Source organism: Petromyzon marinus, unplaced genomic scaffold (genome assembly GCF_048934315.1).
Source record: "Petromyzon marinus isolate PM22_M1 ecotype Great Lakes invasive population unplaced genomic scaffold, UKy_Petmar_22M1.pri1.0 PM_G_Scaffold_46, whole genome shotgun sequence".
NCBI classification, from domain to species: domain Eukaryota; kingdom Metazoa; phylum Chordata; class Hyperoartia; order Petromyzontiformes; family Petromyzontidae; genus Petromyzon; species Petromyzon marinus.
In genome coordinates, this window is record NW_027422998.1 from 1,376,425 (window position 1) to 1,395,614 (window position 19,190).

Sequence of the window (19,190 nt, forward strand, 5' to 3'; positions counted from 1 at the left end):
GTTGGATAATAAACCCCCACACAACATTTACAATTCGAGTACTGTGATGTTTTGCCAGTAATTACAGCCAGCCTCATCAGGCAGCAGCAGCCAGAGCTATGGAGAAATCCTCCTGTTTCCGTATATATAAAAAAAACTTATGGATATTGGTCACGAAAGCCTAAGTGTTGAATTTTCAAGTTCAGCGTTCTAAACTCCAACTTGCTCACATCTACCTTTTTACGTAAATATTTTTATTCTGGTCCATCTAAAAAAGCTGTCCCAGGTGAGCATTAATCTGCTGTTTCCAGTTGTGTTTTAATGTAAAATGAGCACAGTACTTCCCCATGTGTTTGCACAATTACCCTGTGCATGAACGTACGGCCGACACTAAACACGTAACACCAGAGTGAAACTCAGTCATCTGAAATGTAAGCAAGTGTCCCCCTGCTCGACATTGACATTGGGTTGCTGATATTCTTGGTTCTTTCGGTAAAGCCACGTTGAAGGGAAACAATAAAATAATAAAATATATAAAACAATTCTCACGACGTTTCAACTGTAACACAGTCCATACTCTTTGGTTCTATTGGGTAAAGTCACGTAGGTGAAAATAAAATAACAAAAAATCACGACGTTTCGGCCACAACACAAGCGGCCTTCATCAGGTGAAGGGACGAGCCTGTCTGGAGGACAGCGCTGGAGTGGAAGAAGCCACGCTTAGATCACGACCTTTAAGCTGTGTGAGAAGATAAAGAAGACCAAGCACCTTGACAAAGGAATTAGCATCGAATTTAGCATTGAAATAGCTGAGTGATTAGCTAGTAACTGGTCACAGAAATAGCTATGTTAAAGTTAGAGTATATACATTCACCGAGGCACCTAGTACTCATCAAACAGGAGAATTTAGCGAAACACAACCACGCTCAGACATCGGACCTGTGTGCGAGCAAACAAGGTGTTCTGACAAAGAAATTAGCATAAAAATTAGCATTTGATTGGTTGATTTTAGGAAAGAGGTGGTGTACGTGCCAGTGGACTTGCAGTTTGGCGTGGGGGGGGAAAGGGGGGAGGGGGAGTTTACCTATTGATGGTGTGAAAATGGGAATTTATAAGAGCTGCGAAAGTTTGGGGTACCACTACTCGAAAAATATACTGTACCATTGAAATTAGTTTAATGTTTAGTTCGATTTGGAACATCTTTCCAATGGTTGCTTAATTTGAAACCATCCTCTCGGTTGAAATTGTGTCTGTGTTTGTAAATCATCATCTTGCCGTTGATTTTTTCACACCTGATGATGACTGTTTGTGTTACAGTCGAAACGTCATGATAATTTTATTGTTTATATATATTTTATTATTTTATTGTTTCCCTTCAACGTGACTTTACCGAAAGAACCAAGAATATGAATCACTGCAGTCACGAAAGCTTTAAATCAAAATTGGGTTGGTGCTCAACTTTGTTGGTGGATCTGAGTTACAGGTGGACATTCCACATTCATATGGCCAGGATTGGATTATATGGAGCATAACCGCGAGTGACCTGGCTAAGAAAGTGACGCGTTATCAATCACCAGAGAGACCATGAGCTGACTTCATTCCTGACCAAGGATTTTAACTTTTAACCCACCCAAATGCGAGTTGTGCTGTCTAACAACAGCACTGCGTAAGCTAGAAACCGTCGGCATATTATCCGCAAATCTTCCAATGTCCGCAAATCTTCCAATGTCCGCTGCTGGCAGCGGATTTACAATTGCTGTTGTCGCTATCTTCAGACCACTGATATATTTTAATTTCAGTTGATTTGTCGATTACCCACAAAAAAATTACATCTACCCTGATAAAGACCTTGCTGGAGTGGCCATCGTGCAGCGTGTCCACGTGTCACGTGCTTGTTCTTGCCGCACGGCTGCTGATGTAGACGCAGGGCAACGGCCACAATGTCACACTCGGGTGGTCAAGTCGGACAACGGCGTCAGGAGCGGCGAAGCGCGTCTCCGCTGTGACGATGTCACCTTCGTATATATTTGTAAACTTTTTAGGCATAAGCGATTAGGCAGTAACACCGACGATCCAGGAAACAAGAAAGATTGTGTTACGTAGCGCAATCAACGGCTGGCGAACGTTCCAACGCAACCGTACGTGACTCGCGAGAATGAAGGAACGGAAACGCTGAGAAATTAAAAACGTAAATGACACAACGGTGTCTGAAAAGACGTGGACTACTTCACCTGGTTATAGAGGAGGTCGTGAGTTTGTTCCAAAACGCCTGCTGCACATTCGGAGTTCGCCTGTCTCTCTCCCCGTCATTGCGTGGATTTTTATCTGGGTTCTCTGTTTTTCCTCCCTCCGAATTCTAGATCAACGTCACGCTTTCAGACTATCTGGCTGCCATAAAGTTTCACGTTACGATGGGTCACTTCGTTAAGCTGTCATTTGTGGCCAGGTTGCTTCTGATCAAAAGCTTTACTTCAGAAAATTTTAATAATACGGTAACAAAGACAAAGACCCCCCCCCCCCCCACCACGGAACCTACACAGACTGTCGGGGCAAGCGCTGTCAGCGAGCACCTATGAAGGCCGGCACTGTGGCACACGAGGGGGTGGGTGGCCAACACCACGCCCGTCCGCCTTTGTCTCCCCAGTGATGATGTTTAAACATTGCACCAGGTACTCATTTGAGGCTGAATCGACATAGGGGAGACCCAGGACAGGTTCAGATAATCATTTCTCTTCCATCCTGCTCCCCACGCCCCCACGCTACTCTCCCACTACTTACTGTCTCCCTTCCCCCCTCTCTCTTCACCCACTTGGGGTAAACTCTCCCTCAAGGGTCGTAGATCGAAGCCCCCCTCCACACCTCGCTCTCTCCCTCCCTGCCCCCCCATCTCTCTCCCTCCCTGCCCCCCATCTCTCTCCCTCCCTGCCCCCCCGTCTCTCTCCCTCCCTGTCCCCCCGTCTCTCTCCCTCCTTCCCAACTGAACCCCCCTAACCTCTCGCTTACAAGTCGCTGAAGGTGAGGCGCCCTCTGATGTCTCTCTCTCTCTTCCTGCTGTGCCCTCGCCTCCCCATCTCTTTGCCTCTCTCTCGCCACGTCTTTGCCCCTCGACTCTTCCAGCCCCATCGTCTCTCTCGCTCCTTCCGAACTGTGCGCCCCTAACCTCTCCCTTAAAAATCGTTGCATGAAATTCCTCTGATGGCGATCTCTCTCTCTCTCTCGCTGCGTCCCCCACGCCGTCAGGTCTCGCTGCCTCCCGCTCGCCACGTCTCCGCCCCTCGACTCCTGCCGCCCCGTCTCTCTCTCCCCTCTTCCCCTCCCGCTCCCCGGTTCCGCCAAGTTCCTGTGCCCCTCGAAGCGAGCCCCGGTCCCTCGCTGCCGTTCGTCCGCCCCCCTTCGATGCTCTCCCTCAGGCCTCCCTCGCCCCGTTCCTTGGCCCCCTCTCTCTCTCGCCCCGCTCCCGCCTCTCTCCATGGAAGCTCTCCGCGGGTCGCGTCTCCTCGCTCCTCCGGACGCCGTTCGGCCTCCTGCGCGCACCTCCTGCGCCGTCGCCGCCAAAGACAAAGATCCCCCGTGTAGCCTCGAACAGGCTGTCGGGGGCAAGCGCTGTTAGTGGCGAGCAGCAGCACCTGCGAAGGTTACCGGCACTGTGGCACACGAGGGGGGTGGGTGGCCAGAAACCACGCCCGGCACCCCTTTGTCTCCCCAGCAGTGATGTTTTACAGGTCACACAAGGTACTACTTTTAGGCGGAGTCGATCTCGGGGAGGCCCACGACCGGTTCAGATAATTGTCACACTTCTAGATTTTTTGTTGTTTTTCTTTTTTTACCTACGTGACTTTTACCGAATAGAACCAAAGAGTATAATTGTCACACCGGTTTTTGGGCCGTGAGCAAGGAAATCCAACTCGGGGTCTCTGCAGAGTTCGCTCGAGTTTGCAAACGAAAAAACTAAAACGTGTAGCACTAAACGACCAAATCGGTGATGACAATTCCTGCTGAACGCCGCAGAAGACCAGGCCCACGACGTGGATAGCAGAGCCACGCCCCACCGGCATCAAACTCTGCCCACACATTGTAAACAAATGCAACTCGTGTAACGCGTAGGCTTTTCGCGAGCAGCATTATTCGTTAATGTTTTTGGGGGTTAGTTCGCGTTATTGTTAATGTGTCGTAACCCTCCACCACCACCACCACCGCCCGACACGGACAATCAGTAAAACAAATGCAATTGCTCCACTGTAGGGGCGGCCACGTGGATTTTCAAGAACGCCAATGTTGGTTTCACTGTTGTTAGATTTACACATTTTGGCCGAGGAGGCGAAAATCCACGAGTTGCTAATTCACGTCAAAATCTGAGAATTCGCGGTGAATCCACAAATTTGGCCGAGTCTGCTGTATCCATCAGTCACTTTCCGAATCAGATATTAACCAACATATCCATGATGCAACATAACTATTGCAGTCTAACTGCATTCTAAATGGATTAAATAAGCATGGACTGAATGACCATTCATTATGAGTATCCCGAGGTAACACCAAAACACACTTTACGCACATTCAACAATCTACCAACAACAATTCTATACTATGTGCCTGTGTTCAACCAAGTTAGCGATCTTAAAACCATTCAAACTCACCACCACCACAACCAAAACACCAGAATCGTCTAATCGAAATCCCAACGAAGCGAACGGCGGTCCACAGAAGTACGTCCTGGCACGAGAAAACATTCCCCGCTCAAACACAAAGAACACCACCACCCATACACTGCACACCACCACCACCACACCACCACCACCACACCCCACACCACCACCACCACACCCCACACCACCACCACACCCCACACCACCACCACCACCACACCCCACACCACCACACCACCACTACCACACCCCACACCACCACCACACCACCATACCCCACACCACCACCACCACCACACCCCACACCACCACCACCACACCACCACCACCACTACCACACCCCACACCCCACCACACCACCACCACCACCACACCCCACACCACTACCACCACCACCACACCCCACACCACCACCACCACCACACCCCACCACACCATCACCACCACACCACCACCACATCCCACACCACCACACCCCACACCACCACCACTACCACACCACCACACCCCACCACACCACCTCCCCTACACCCCACACCACCACACCACACCACCTCCCCTACACCCCACACCCCAAACCACCACACCCCACACCACCACTACCACACACCACCACCACACTCACCACACACACGCTCACCACACTCACCACGCTCACCACGCTCACCACACACACCACACTCACCACACACACACCACACACCACACTCACCACACACACACACCACATTCATCACAAACACACACCACACACACCACACTCTCACGACAAACGCTCACCACACACTCACCACACACACACCACACTCACAAACACCACACTACACTCACCACACACTCACCACACCACACACTCACCACACTCACCACAAACGCTCACCACTCTGTTCACACACACTGTTCACACACACTGCTCACCACACTGTTCACACACACTGTTCACACACACTGCTCACCACACTGTGCCCCGGAGAGGCCTACCCACCTGCCGCTGGGAGGCCTACCCACCTGCTGGAGAGGCCTACCCACCTGCCGCTGGGAGGCCTACCCACCTGCCGCTGGGAGGCCTACCTACCTGCCGCTGGGAGACCTACCCACCTGCTGGGAGGCCTACCCACCTACCGCTGGGAGGCCTACCCACCTGCTGGGAGGCCTACCCACCTACCGCTGGGAGACCTACCCACCTGCCGCTGGGAGGCCTACCCACCTGCCGCTGGAGAGCCCTACCCACCTGCTGGGAGGTCTACCTACCTGCTGGGAGACCTACCCACCTGCCGCTGGGAGGCCTACCCACCTGCTGGGAGGCCTACCCACCTGCCGCTGACAGTGGTACCTGGAGCGTGCTGACGCTCAGCTGATGTGTCACACCGTGGCAAACCCCGCAGCTAACTCATTCACGTGGAGCAGGCCAAGAAACGACATTGCAGTCGTGGGCTGAGCTCAAGAAGGGCTAGCTCGAGTACCATCCTGCGGCGGGGAAAGGAGGCGGTGCAAGCGGTTCAGCCGAGCCCACAACAGCCAAGAATCTGCTGTCTGGGAGAGGGGGGTGGGCGCTGTTAAACCCTAGCACATGGGCGAGAAGCCGTGCATGTGTGACGAGTGCGGCAAGACGTTTTTCTCACGCGCGGCCTACAAGTATATATATTTTTCTATTCCACTTGTGTGTAAATCTGTGTATACCCCGGATATTTTAGAGATGGCAATTCTCCTGCTGTGTGTCCTACTGCTGTCCATCCCGGCCATATCTAGTGCCACACTCAACTCTACAAACGGCTACCCTCGTTATTTTGCGTCAATACTTGTTGCTCGATTTGCCACTACACCTGCAAATGAAACAGCTCATAAACACTTCTACACTCCATCATTGTATCCTTTTAAACCCTATCTTTGTCCCATTACTTCACCAGCACTCCTTCCAAACTTCATTCTGCTCTTAAAAATAACACCATCTGCGAGCTGCTGCTATTCGTCCAAGGTTCGCCGCTCTTCATCCTTTCACAGAAAATACTTATGCAAACTGTTAATTCTACTTTTCTTATTCCTGGGTGGTATTGAGCTTCATCCTGGCCCAAATGAAAAGAGCCCGTATAATTCTGTAGATTTTTCTGGCAGGAAAGGTGTTGGTGTTCTACATGTCAACATCAGAGGGCTTGTGATTAAATTAAGTCAACTAAAACTAGTTGCTGAAATAAGCCTATTTAATAAGCCTAAGTTACTAAAATAAGTCTATTTAATAAGGCTATTTGATAAGCCTAAGTTGCTGAATAAGCCTATTTAATAAGTCTAAGTTGCTGAAATAAGGCTATTTAATAAGCCTAAGTTGCTGAAATGAGCTTTTTTAATAAGCCTAAGTTGCTGAAATAAGGCTATTTAATAAGTCTAAGTTGCTGAAATAAGCCTATTTAATAAGCCTAAGTTGCTAAAATAAGTCTATTTAATGAGGCTATTTAATAAGTCTATTTAATAAGCCTATTTAATAAGCCTATTTAATAAGTCTAAGTTGCTGAAATAAACCTATTTAATAAGCCTAAGTTGCTAAAATAAGCCTATTTAATGAGGCTATTTAATAAGTCCATTTAATAAGCCTATTTAATAAGCCTATTTAATACGCCTATTTAATAAGCCTATTTAATACGCCTATTTAATAAACCTATTTAATAAGTATTTAATGAGCCTATTTATTAATTCTATTTAATAAGCCTTATTAATAAGCCTATTTAATAACGTCTATTTAATAAGCCTATTTAATAAGTCTATTTAATAAGTCTATTTAATAAGCCTATTTAATAAGTATTCAATGAGCCTATTTAATAAGCCTATTTATTGAGCCTATTTAATAAGCCTATTTATTGAACCTATTTAATAAGCCTATTTATTGAGCCTATTTAGTAAGCCTATTTATTGAGCCTATTTAATAAGCCTATTTAATAAGCCTATTTAATAAGCCTATTTAATAAGCCTATTTAATAAGCCTATTTAATAAGTATTTAATCAGCCTATTTAATAAGTCTATTTAATAAGCCTATTTAATAGGCCTATTTAATAAGTCTAAGTTGCTGAAATAAGCTTATTTAATAAGCCTAAGTTGCTGAAATAAGCCTATATAATAAGGCTATTTAATAAGCATAAGTTGCTGAATTAAGCCTATTTAATAAGCCTAAGTTGCTAAAATAAGCCTATTTAATGAGGCTATTTAATAAGTTTATTTAATAAGCCTATTTAATAAGCCTATTTTATAATCCTATTTAATGAGCCTATTTAATACGCCTATTTAATAAACCTATTTAATAAGTATTTAATGAGCCTATTTAATAAGTCTATTTAATAAGCCTTTTTAATAAGCCTATTTAATAAGTCTATTTAATAAGCCTATTTAATAAGTCTATTTAATAAGTCTAATTAATAAGCCTATTTAATAAGTATTTAATGCGCCTATTTAATAAGCCTATTTATTGAGCCTATTTAATGAGCCTATTTATTGAGCCTATTTAATAAGCCTATTTATTGAGCCTATTTAATAAGCCTATTTATTGAGCCCATTTCATACGCCTATTTAATAAGTCTATTTAATAAGCCTATTTAAAAAGCCTATTTAATAAGTCTACGTTGCTGAAATAAGCCTATTTATTAAGCCCAAGTTGCTGAAATAAGCCTATTTAATAAGGCTGTTTAATAAGCCTAAGTTGCTGAAATAAGCCTATTTCATAAGACTAAGTTGCTGAAATAAGGCTTTTTAATAAGTCTAAGTTGCTGAAATAAGCCTATTTAATAAGCCTAAGTTACTAAAATAAGTCTATTTAATAAGGCTATTTGATAAGCCTAAGTTGCTGAATAAGCCTATTTAATAAGTCTAAGTTGCTGAAATAAGGCTATTTAATAAGCCTAAGTTGCTGAAATGAGCTTTTTTAATAAGCCTAAGTTGCTGAAATAAGGCTATTTAATAAGTCTAAGTTGCTGAAATAAGCCTATTTAATAAGCCTAAGTTGCTAAAATAAGTCTAATTAATGAGGCTATTTAATAAGTCTATTTAATAAGCCTATTTAATAAGCCTATTTAATAAGCCTATTTAATATGCCTATTTAATAAGTCTATTTAATAAGTCTATTTAATACGCCTATTTAATAAGTATTTAATGAGCCTATTTAATAAGCCTATTTATTGAGCCTATTTAATAAGCCTATTTATTAAGCCTATTTAATAAGCCTATTTAATAAGCCTATTTAATAAGTCTATTTAATAAGCCTATTTAATGAGCCTATTTAATGAGCCTAGTTGATAAGCCTATTTATTAAGCATATTTAATGAGCCTATTTAATAAGCCTATTTATTGAGCCTATTTAATAAGTCTATTTAATAAGCCTGTTTAATGAGCCTATTTAATAAGTATTTAATGAGCCTATTTAATAAGCCTAAGTTGCTGAATAAGCCTATTTAATAAGCCTAAGTTGCTGAAATAAGCCTATTTAATAAGCCTATTTAATAAGTCTAAGTTGCTGAAATGAGCCTATTTAATCAGCGTAAGTTGCTGAAATAAGCCTATTTAATAAGTCTAAGTTGCTGAAATAACGCTATTTAATAAGCCTAAGTTGCTGAGATAAGCCTATCTAATAAGCCTAAGTTGCTGAAATAAGGCTATTTAATAAGTCTAAGTTGCTGAAATAAGCCTATTTAATAAGCCTAAGTTGCTGAAATAAGTATATTTAATAAGCATAAGTTGCTGAAATAAGCCTATTTAATAAGTCTAATTTGCTGAAATAAGGCTATTTAATAAGTCTAAGTTGCTGAAATGAGCCTATTTAATCAGCGTAAGTTGCTGAAATAAGCCTATTTAATAAGTCTAAGTTGCTAAAATAAGGCTATTTAATAAGCTTAAGTTGCTGAAATGAGCATATTTAATAAGCCTAAGTTGCTGAAATAAGGCTATTTAATAAGTCTAAGTTGCTGAAATAAGCCTATTTAATAAGCCTAAGTTGCTAAAATAAGCCTATTCAATGAGGCTATTTAATAAGTCTATTTAATAAGCCTATTTAATAAGCCTATTTAATAAGCCTATTTAATAAGCCTATTTAATAAGTCTATTTAATAAGTCTAAGTTGCAGAAATAAACCTATTTAATAATGCTATTTAATACGCCTAAGTTGCTGAAATAAGCATATTTAATAAGCCTAAGTTGCTGAAATAAGGCTTTTTAATAAGTCTAATTTGCTGAAATAAGCCTATTTAATAAGCCTAAGTTGCTAAAATATGCCTATTTAATAAGGCTATTTAATATGCCTAAGTTGCTGAATAAGCCTATTTAATAAGTCTACGTTGCTGAAATAAGGCTATTTAATAAGCCTAAGTTGCTGAAATGAGCCTTTTTAATAAGCCTAAGTTGATGAAATAAGGCTATTTAATAAGTCTAAGTTGCTGAAAGAAGCCTTTTTAATAAGCCTAAGTTGCTAAAATAAGCCTATTTAATGAGGCTATTTAATAAGTCTATTTAATAAGCCTATTTAATAAGCCTATTTAATAAGCCTATTTAATATGCCTATTTAATAAGTCTATTTAATAAGTTTATTGAGCCTATTTAATAAGCCTATTTATTAAGCCTATTTAATAAGCCTATTTAATAAGCCTATTTAATAAGCCTATTTAATAAGCCTATTTAATAGGCCTATTTAATAAGTCTAAGTTGCTGAAATAAGCCTATTTAATAAGCCCAAGTTGCTGAAATAAGCCTATTTAATAAGGCTGTTTAATAAGCCTAAGTTGCTGAAATAAGCCTATTTCATAAGACTAAGTTGCTGAAATAAGGCTTTTTAATAAGTCTAAGTTGCTGAAATAAGCCTATTTAATAAGCCTAAGTTACTAAAATAAGTCTATTTAATAAGGCTATTTGATAAGCCTAAGTTGCTGAATAAGCCTATTTAATAAGTCTAAGTTGCTGAAATAAGGCTATTTAATAAGCCTAAGTTGCTGAAATGAGCTTTTTTAATAAGCCTAAGTTGCTGAAATAAGGCTATTTAATAAGTCTAAGTTGCTGAAATAAGCCTATTTAATAAGCCTAAGTTGCTAAAATAAGTCTATTTAAAGAGGCTATTTAATAAGTCTATTTAATAAGCCTATTTCATAAGCCTATTTAATAAGCCTATTTAATATGCCTATTTAATAAGTCTATTTAATAAGTCTATTTAAGACGCCTATTTAATAAGTATTTAATGAGCCTATTTAATAAGCCTATTTATTGAGCCTATTTAATAAGCCTATTTATTAAGCCTATTTAATAAGCCTATTTAATAAGCCTATTTAATAAGTCTATTTAATAAGCCTATTTAATGAGCCTATTTAATGAGCCTAGTTGATAAGCCTATTTATTAAGCATATTTAATGAGCCTATTTAATAAGCCTATTTATTGAGCCTATTTAATAAGTCTATTTAATAAGCCTGTTTAATGAACCTATTTAATAAGTATTTAATGAGCCTATTTAATAAGCCTAAGTTGCTGAATAAGCCTATTTAATAAGCCTAAGTTGCTGAAATAAGCCTATTTAATAAGCCTATTTAAAAAGCCTAAGTTCCTGAATAAGCCTATTTAATAAGCCTAAGTTGCTGAAATAAGCCTATTTAATAAGTCTACGTTGCTGAAATAACGCTATTTAATAAGCCTAAGTTGCTGAGATAAGCCTATCTAATAAGCCTAAGTTGCTGAAATAAGGCTATTTAATAAGTCTAAGTTGCTGAAATAAGCCTATTTAATAAGCCTAAGTTGCTGAAATAAGTATATTTAATAAGCATAAGTTGCTGAAATAAGCCTATTTAATAAGTCTAATTTGCTGGAATAAGGCTATTTAATAAGTCTAAGTTGCTGAAATGAGCCTATTTAATCAGCGTAAGTTGCTGAAATAAGCCTATTTAATAAGTCTAAGTTGCTAAAATAAGGCTATTTAATAAGCTTAAGTTGCTGAAATGAGCCTATTTAATAAGCCTAAGTTGCTGAAATAAGGCTATTTAATAAGTCTAAGTTGCTGAAATAAGCCTATTTAATAAGCCTAAGTTGCTAAAATAAGCCTATTTAATGAGGCTATTTAATAAGTCTATTTAATAAGCCTATTTAATAAGCCTATTTAATAAGCCTATTTAATAAGCCTATTTAATAAGTCTATTTAATAAGTCTAAGTTGCAGAAATAAACCTATTTAATAATGCTATTTAATACGCCTAAGTTGCTGAAATAAGCATATTTAATAAGCCTAAGTTGCTGAAATAAGGCTTTTTAATAAGTCTAATTTGCTGAAATAAGCCTATTTAATAAGCCTAAGTTGCTAAAATATGCCTATTTAATAAGGCTATTTAATAAGCCTAAGTTGCTGAATAAGCCTATTTAATAAGTCTACGTTGCTGAAATAAGGCTATTTAATAAGCCTAAGTTGCTGAAATGAGCCTTTTTAATAAGTCTAAGTTGCTGAAATAAGGATATTTAATAAGTCTAAGTTGCTGAAAGAAGCCTTTTTAATAAGCCTAAGTTGCTAAAATAAGCCTATTTAATGAGGCTATTTAATAAGTCTATTTAATAAGCCTATTTAATAAGCCTATTTAATGAGCCTATTTAATATGCCTATTTAATAAGTCTATTTAATAAGTTTATTGAGCCTATTTAATAAGCCTATTTATTAAGCCTATTTAATAAGCCTATTTAATAAGCCTATTTAATAAGTCTATTTAATAAGCCTATTTAATACACATATTTAATAAGCCTATTTAATAAGCCTATTTATTAAGCATATTTAATGAGCCTATTTAATAAGCCTATTTATTGAGCCTATTTAATAAGTCTATTTAATAAGCCTGTTTAATAAGCCTATTTAATAAGTATTTAATGAGCCTATTTAATAAGCCTGAGTTGCTGAAATAAGCCTATTTAATAAGCCTATTTAATAAGCCTAAGTTGCTGAATAAGCCTATTTAATAAGCCTAAGTTGCTGAAATAAGCCTATTTAATAAGTCTAAGTTGCTGAAATAACGCTATTTAATAAGCCTAAGTTGCTGAAATAAGCCTATTTAATAAGCCTAAGTTGCTGAAATAAGGCTATTTAATAAGTCTAAGTTGCTGAAAGAAGCCTTTTTAATAAGCCTAAGTTGCTAAAATAAGCCTATTTAATGAGGCTATTTAATAAGTCTATTTAATAAGCCTATTTAATAAGCCTATTTAATGAGCCTATTTAATATGCCTATTTAATAAGTCTATTTAATAAGTCTATTTAATAAGCCTATTTAATACACATATTTAATAAGCCTATTTAATAAGCCTATTTATTAAGCATATTTAATGAGCCTATTTAATAAGCCTATTTATTGAGCCTATTTAATAAGTCTATTTAATAAGCCTGTTTAATAAGCCTATTTAATAAGTATTTAATGAGCCTATTTAATAAGCCTGAGTTGCTGAAATAAGCCTATTTAATAAGCCTATTTAATAAGCCTAAGTTGCTGAATAAGCCTATTTAATAAGCCTAAGTTGCTGAAATAAGCCTATTTAATAAGTCTAAGTTGCTGAAATAACGCTATTTAATAAGCCTAAGTTGCTGAAATAAGCCTATTTAATAAGCCTAAGTTGCTGAAATAAGGCTATTTAATAAGTCTAATTTGCTGAAATAAGCCTATTTAATAAGCCTAAGTTGCTAAAATAAGCCTATTTAATGAGGCTATTTAATAAGTCTATTTAATAAGCCTATTTAATAAGCCTATTTAATAAGCCTATTTAATAAGCCTATTTAATACGTCTATTTAATAAGTCTAAGTTGCAGAAATAAACCTATTTAATAATGCTATTTAATACGCCTAAGTTGCTGAAATAAGCATATTTAATAAGCCTTAGTTGCTGAAATATGCCTATTTAATAAGGCTATTTAATAAGCCTAAGTTGCTGAATAAGCCTATTTAATAAGTCTACGTTGCTGAAATAAGGCTATTTAATAAGCCTAAGTTGCTGAAATGAGCCTTTTTAATAAGCCTAAGTTGCTGAAATAAGGCTATTTAATAAGTCTAAGTTGCTGAAATAAGCCTATTTAATAAGCCTAAGTTGCTAAAATAAGCCTATTTAATGAGGCTATTTAATAAGTCTATTTAATAAGCCTATTTAATAAGCCTATTTAATAAGCCTATTTAATATGCCTATTTATTAAGCATATTTAATGAGCCTATTTAATAAGCCTATTTATTGAGCCTATTTAGTAAGTCTATTTAATAAGCCTGTTTAATAAGCCTATTTAATAAGTATTTAATGAGCCTATTTAATAAGCCTGAGTTGCTGAAATAAGCCTATTTAATAAGCCTATTTAATAAGCCTAAGTTGCTGAATAAGCCTATTTAATAAGCCTAAGTTGCTGAAATAAGCCTATTTAATAAGTCTAAGTTGCTGAAATAACGCTATTTAATAAGCCTAAGTTGCTGAAATAAGCCTATTTAATAAGCCTAAGTTGCTGAAATAAGGCTATTTAATAAGTCTAAGTTGCTGAAATAAGCCTATTTAATAAGCCTAAGTTGCTAAAATAAGCCTATTTAATGAGGCTATTTAATAAGTCTATTTAATAAGCCTATTTAATAAGCCTATTTAATAAGCCTATTTAATAAGCCTATTTAATAAGTCTATTTAATAAGTCTAAGTTGCAGAAATAAACCTATTTAATAATGCTATTTAATACGCCTAAGTTGCTGAAATAAGCATATTTAATAAGCCTAAGTTGCTGAAATAAGGCTTTTTAATAAGTCTAATTTGCTGAAATAAGCCTATTTAATAAGCCTAAGTTGCTAAAATATGCCTATTTAATAAGGCTATTTAATAAGCCTAAGTTGCTGAATAAGCCTATTTAATAAGTCTACGTTGCTGAAATAAGGCTATTTAATAAGCCTAAGTTGCTGAAATGAGCCTTTTTAACAAGCCTTAGTTGCTGAAATAAGGCTATTTAATAAGTCTAAGTTGCTGAAATAAGCCTATTTAATAAGCTTAAGTTGCTAAAATAAGCCTATTTAATGAGGATATTTAATAAGTCTATTTAATAAGCCTATTTAATAAGCCTATTTAATAAGCCTATTTAATATGCCTATTTAATAAGTCTATTTAATAATTTTATTGAGCCTATTTAATAAGCCTATTTATTAAGCCTATTTAATAAGCCTATTTAATAAGCCTATTTAATAAGTCTATTTAATAAGCCTATTTAATAAGCCTATTTAATAAGCCTATTTAATAAGCCTATTTATTAAGCATATTTAATGTGCCTATTTAATAAGCCTATTTATTGAGCCTATTTAATAAGTCTTTTTAATAAGCCTGTTTAATAAGCCTATTTAATAAGTATTTAACGAGCCTATTTAATAAGCCTAAGTTGCTGAATAAGCTTATTTAATAAGCCTGAGTTGCTGAAATAAGCCTATTTAATAAGCCTATTTAATAAGCCTAAGTTGCTGAAATGAGCCTATTTAATAAGCCTAAGTTGCTGAAATAATGCTATTTAATAAGTCTAAGTTGCTGAAATAAGCCTATTTAATAACCCTAAGTTGCTAAAATAAGCCTATTTAATTAGGCTATTTAATAAGTCTATTTAATACGCCTATTTAATAAGCCTATTTAAAAGCCTATTTAATAAGCCTATTTAATAAGTCTATTTAATAAGTCTATTTAATAAGCCTATTTAAAGAGTATTCAATGAGCCTATTTATTAAGCCTATTTATTAAGCCTATTTAATAAGCCTATTTAATAAGCCTATTTAATAAGTCTATTTAATAAGCCTATTTAATAAGCCTATTTAATAAGCCTATTTTATAAGCCTATTTATTAAGCATATTTAATGAGCCTATTTAATAAGCCTATTTATTTAGCCTATTTAATAAGTCTATTTAATAAGCCTGTTTAATAAGCCTATTTAATAAGTATTTAACGAGCCTATTTAATAAGCCTAAGTTGCTGAATAAGCCTATTTAATAAGCCTGAGTTGCTGAAATAAGCCTATTTAATAAGCCTATTTAATAAGTCTAAGTTGCTGAAATAACGCTATTTAATAAGCCTAAGTTGCTGAAATAAGCCTATTTAATAAGCCTAAGTTGCTGAAATAAGGCTATTTAATAAGTCTAAGTTGCTGAAATAAGCCTATTTAATAAGCCTATGTTGCTGAAATAAGTATATTTAATGAGCCTAAGTTGCTGAAATAAGCCTATTTAATAAGTCTAAGTTGCTGAAATAAGGCCATTTAATAAGTCTAAGTTGCTGAAATGAGCTATTTAATCAGCGTAAGTTGCTGAAATAAGGCTATTTAATAAGCTTAAGTTGCTGAAATGAGCCTATTTAATAAGCCTAAGTTGCTGAAATAAGGCTATTTAATAAGTCTAAGTTGCTGAAATAAGCCTATTTAATAACCCTAAGTTGCTCAAATAAGCCTATTTAATTAGGCTATTTAATAAGTCTATTTAATAAGCCTATTTAATAAGCCTATTTAAAAAACCTATTTATTAAGCCTATTTAATAAGTCTATTTAATAAGTCTATTTAATAAGCCTATTTAAAGAGTATTCAATGAGCCTATTTATTAAGCCTATTTATTGAGCCTATTTAATAAGCCTATTTAATAAGCCAATTTAATAAACCTATTTAATTAGCCTATTTATTATGCCGATTTAATGAGCCTATTTAATAAGCCTATTTATTGAGCCTATTTAATAAGTCTATTTAATAAGCCTATTTATTAAGTATTTAATGAGCCTATTTAATAAGCCTAAGTTGCTGAAATAAGTCTATTTAATTAGCCTATTTAATAAGCCTAAGTTGCTGAATAAGCCTATTTTTATTAAGCCTAAGTTGCTGAAATAAGCCTATTTAATAAGCCCAAGTTGCTGAAATAAGCCTATTTAATAAGGCTATTTAATAAGCCTAAGTTGCTGAGATAAGCCTATCTAATAAGCCTAAGTTGCTGAAATAAGGCTATTTAATAAGTCTAAGTTGCTGAAATAAGCCTATTTAATAAGCCTAAGTTGCTGAAAAAAGTATATTTAATAAGCATAAGTTGCTGAAATAAGCCTATTTAATAAGTCTAAGTTGCTGAAATAAGGCTATTTAATAAGTCTAAGTTGCTGAAATGAGCCTATTTAATCAGCATAAGTTGCTGAAATAAGCCTATTTAATAAGTCTAAGTTGCTGAAATAAGGCTATTTAATAAGCTTAAGTTGCTGAAATAAGCCTATTTAATAAGCCTAAGTTGCTAAAATAAGCCTATTTAATGAGGCTATTTAATAAGTCTATTTAATAAGCCTATTTAATAAGCCTATTTAATAAGCCTATTTAATAAGCCTATTTAATAAGTATTTAATGAGCCTATTTATTAAGCCTATTTAATAAGCCTATTTAATAAGCCTAAGTTGCTGAAATAAGCCTATTTAATAAGGCTATTTAATAAGTCTAAGTTGCTGAAATAAACCTATTTAAAAAGCCTACGTTGCTAAAATAAGCCTATTTAATTAGGCTATTTAATAAGTCTATTTAATAAGCCTATTTAATACGCCTATTTAATAAGCCTATTTAATAGGCCTATTTAATAAGTATTTAATGAGCCTATTTATTGAGCCTATTTAATAAGCCTATTTAATAAGCCTATTTAATAAGCCTATTGATTGATCCTATTTAATAAGTCTATGTAATAAGCCTATTTAATAAGCCTATTTAATAAGTATGTATTGAGCCTATTTAATCAGTCTATTTAATAAGCCTATTTAATAGGCCTATTTAATAAGTCTACGTTGCTGAAATAAGCCTATTTATTAAGCCTAAGTTGCTGAAATATGCCTATTTCATAAGACTAAGTTGCTGAAATAAGGCGTTTTAATAAGTCTAAGTTGCTGAAATAAGCCTATTTAATAAGCCTAAGTTGCTAAAATAAGCCTATTTAATGAGGCTATTTAATAAGTCTATTTAATAAGCCTATTTAATAAGCCTATTTAATAAGCCTATTTAATAAGCCTATTTAATAAGTATTTAATGAGCCTATTTATTAAGCCTATTTAATAAGCCTATTTAATAAGCCTAAGTTGCTGAAATAAGCCTATTTAATAAGGCTATTTAATAAGTCTAAGTTGCTGAAATAAACCTATTTAAAAAGCCTACGTTGCTAAAATAAGCCTATTTAATATGCCTATTTAATAAGTCTATTTAATAAGTCTATTTAATACGCCTATTTAATAAGTATTTAATGAGCCTATTTAATAAGCCTATTTATTGAGCCTATTTAATAAGCCTATTTATTAAGCCTATTTAATAAGCCTATTTAATAAGCCTATTTAATAAGTATATTTAATAAGCCTATTTAATGAGCCTATTTAATAAGTCTATTTAATAAGCCTGTTTAATGAGCCTATTTAATAAGTATTTAATGAGCCTATTTAATAAGCCTAAGTTGCTGAATAAGCCTATTTAATAAGCCTACGTTGCTGAAATAAGCCTATTTAATAAGCCTATTTAATAAGCCTAAGTTGCTGAAATAACGCTATTTAATAAGCCTAAGTTGCTGAGATAAGCCTATCTAATAAACCTAAGTTGCTGAAATAAGGCTATTTAATAAGTCTAAGTTGCTGAAATAAGCCTATTTAATAAGCCTAAGTTGCTGAAATAAGTATATTTAATAAGCATAAGTTGCTGAAATAAGCCTATTTAATAAGTCTAAGTTGCTGAAATAAGGCTATTTAATAAGTCTAAGTTGCTGAAATTAGCCTATTTAATCAGCATAAGTTGCTGAAATAAGCCAATTTAATAAGTCTAAGTTGCTGAAATAAGTCTATTTAATAAGCTTAAGTTGCTGAAATGAGCCTATTTAATAAGCCTAAATTTCTGAAATAAGGCTATTTAATAAGTCTAAGTTGCTGAAATAAGCCTATTTAATAAGCCTAAGTTGCTAAAATAAGCCTATTTAATGAGGCTATTTAATAAGTCTATTTAATAAGCCTATTTAATAAGCCTATTTAATAAGCCTATTTAATAAGCCTATTTAATAAGTATTTAATGAGTCTATTTATTAAGCCTATTTAATAAGCCTATTTAATGAGCCTAAGTTGCTGAAATAAGCCTATTTAATAAGGCTATTTAATAAGTCTAAGTTGCTGAAATAAACCTATTTAAAAAGCCTACGTTGCTAAAATAAGCCAATTTAATAAGGCTATTTAATAAGTCTAAGTTGCTGAAATAAACCTATTTAAAAGCCTACGTTGCTAAAATAAGCCTATTTAATATGCCTATTTAATAAGTCTATTTAATAAGTCTATTTAATACGCCTATTTAATAAGTATTTAATGAGCCTATTTAATAAGCCTATTTATTGAGCCTATTTAATAAGCCTATTTATTAAGCCTATTTAATAAGCCTATTTAATAAGCCTATTTAATAAGTATATTTAATAAGCCTATTTAATGAGCCTATTTAATAAGCCAAGTTGATAAGCCTATTTATTAAGCATATTTAATGAGCCTATTTAATAAGCCTATTTAATGAGCCTATTTAATAAGCCTAAGTTGCTGAATAAGCCTATTTAATAAGCCTACGTTGCT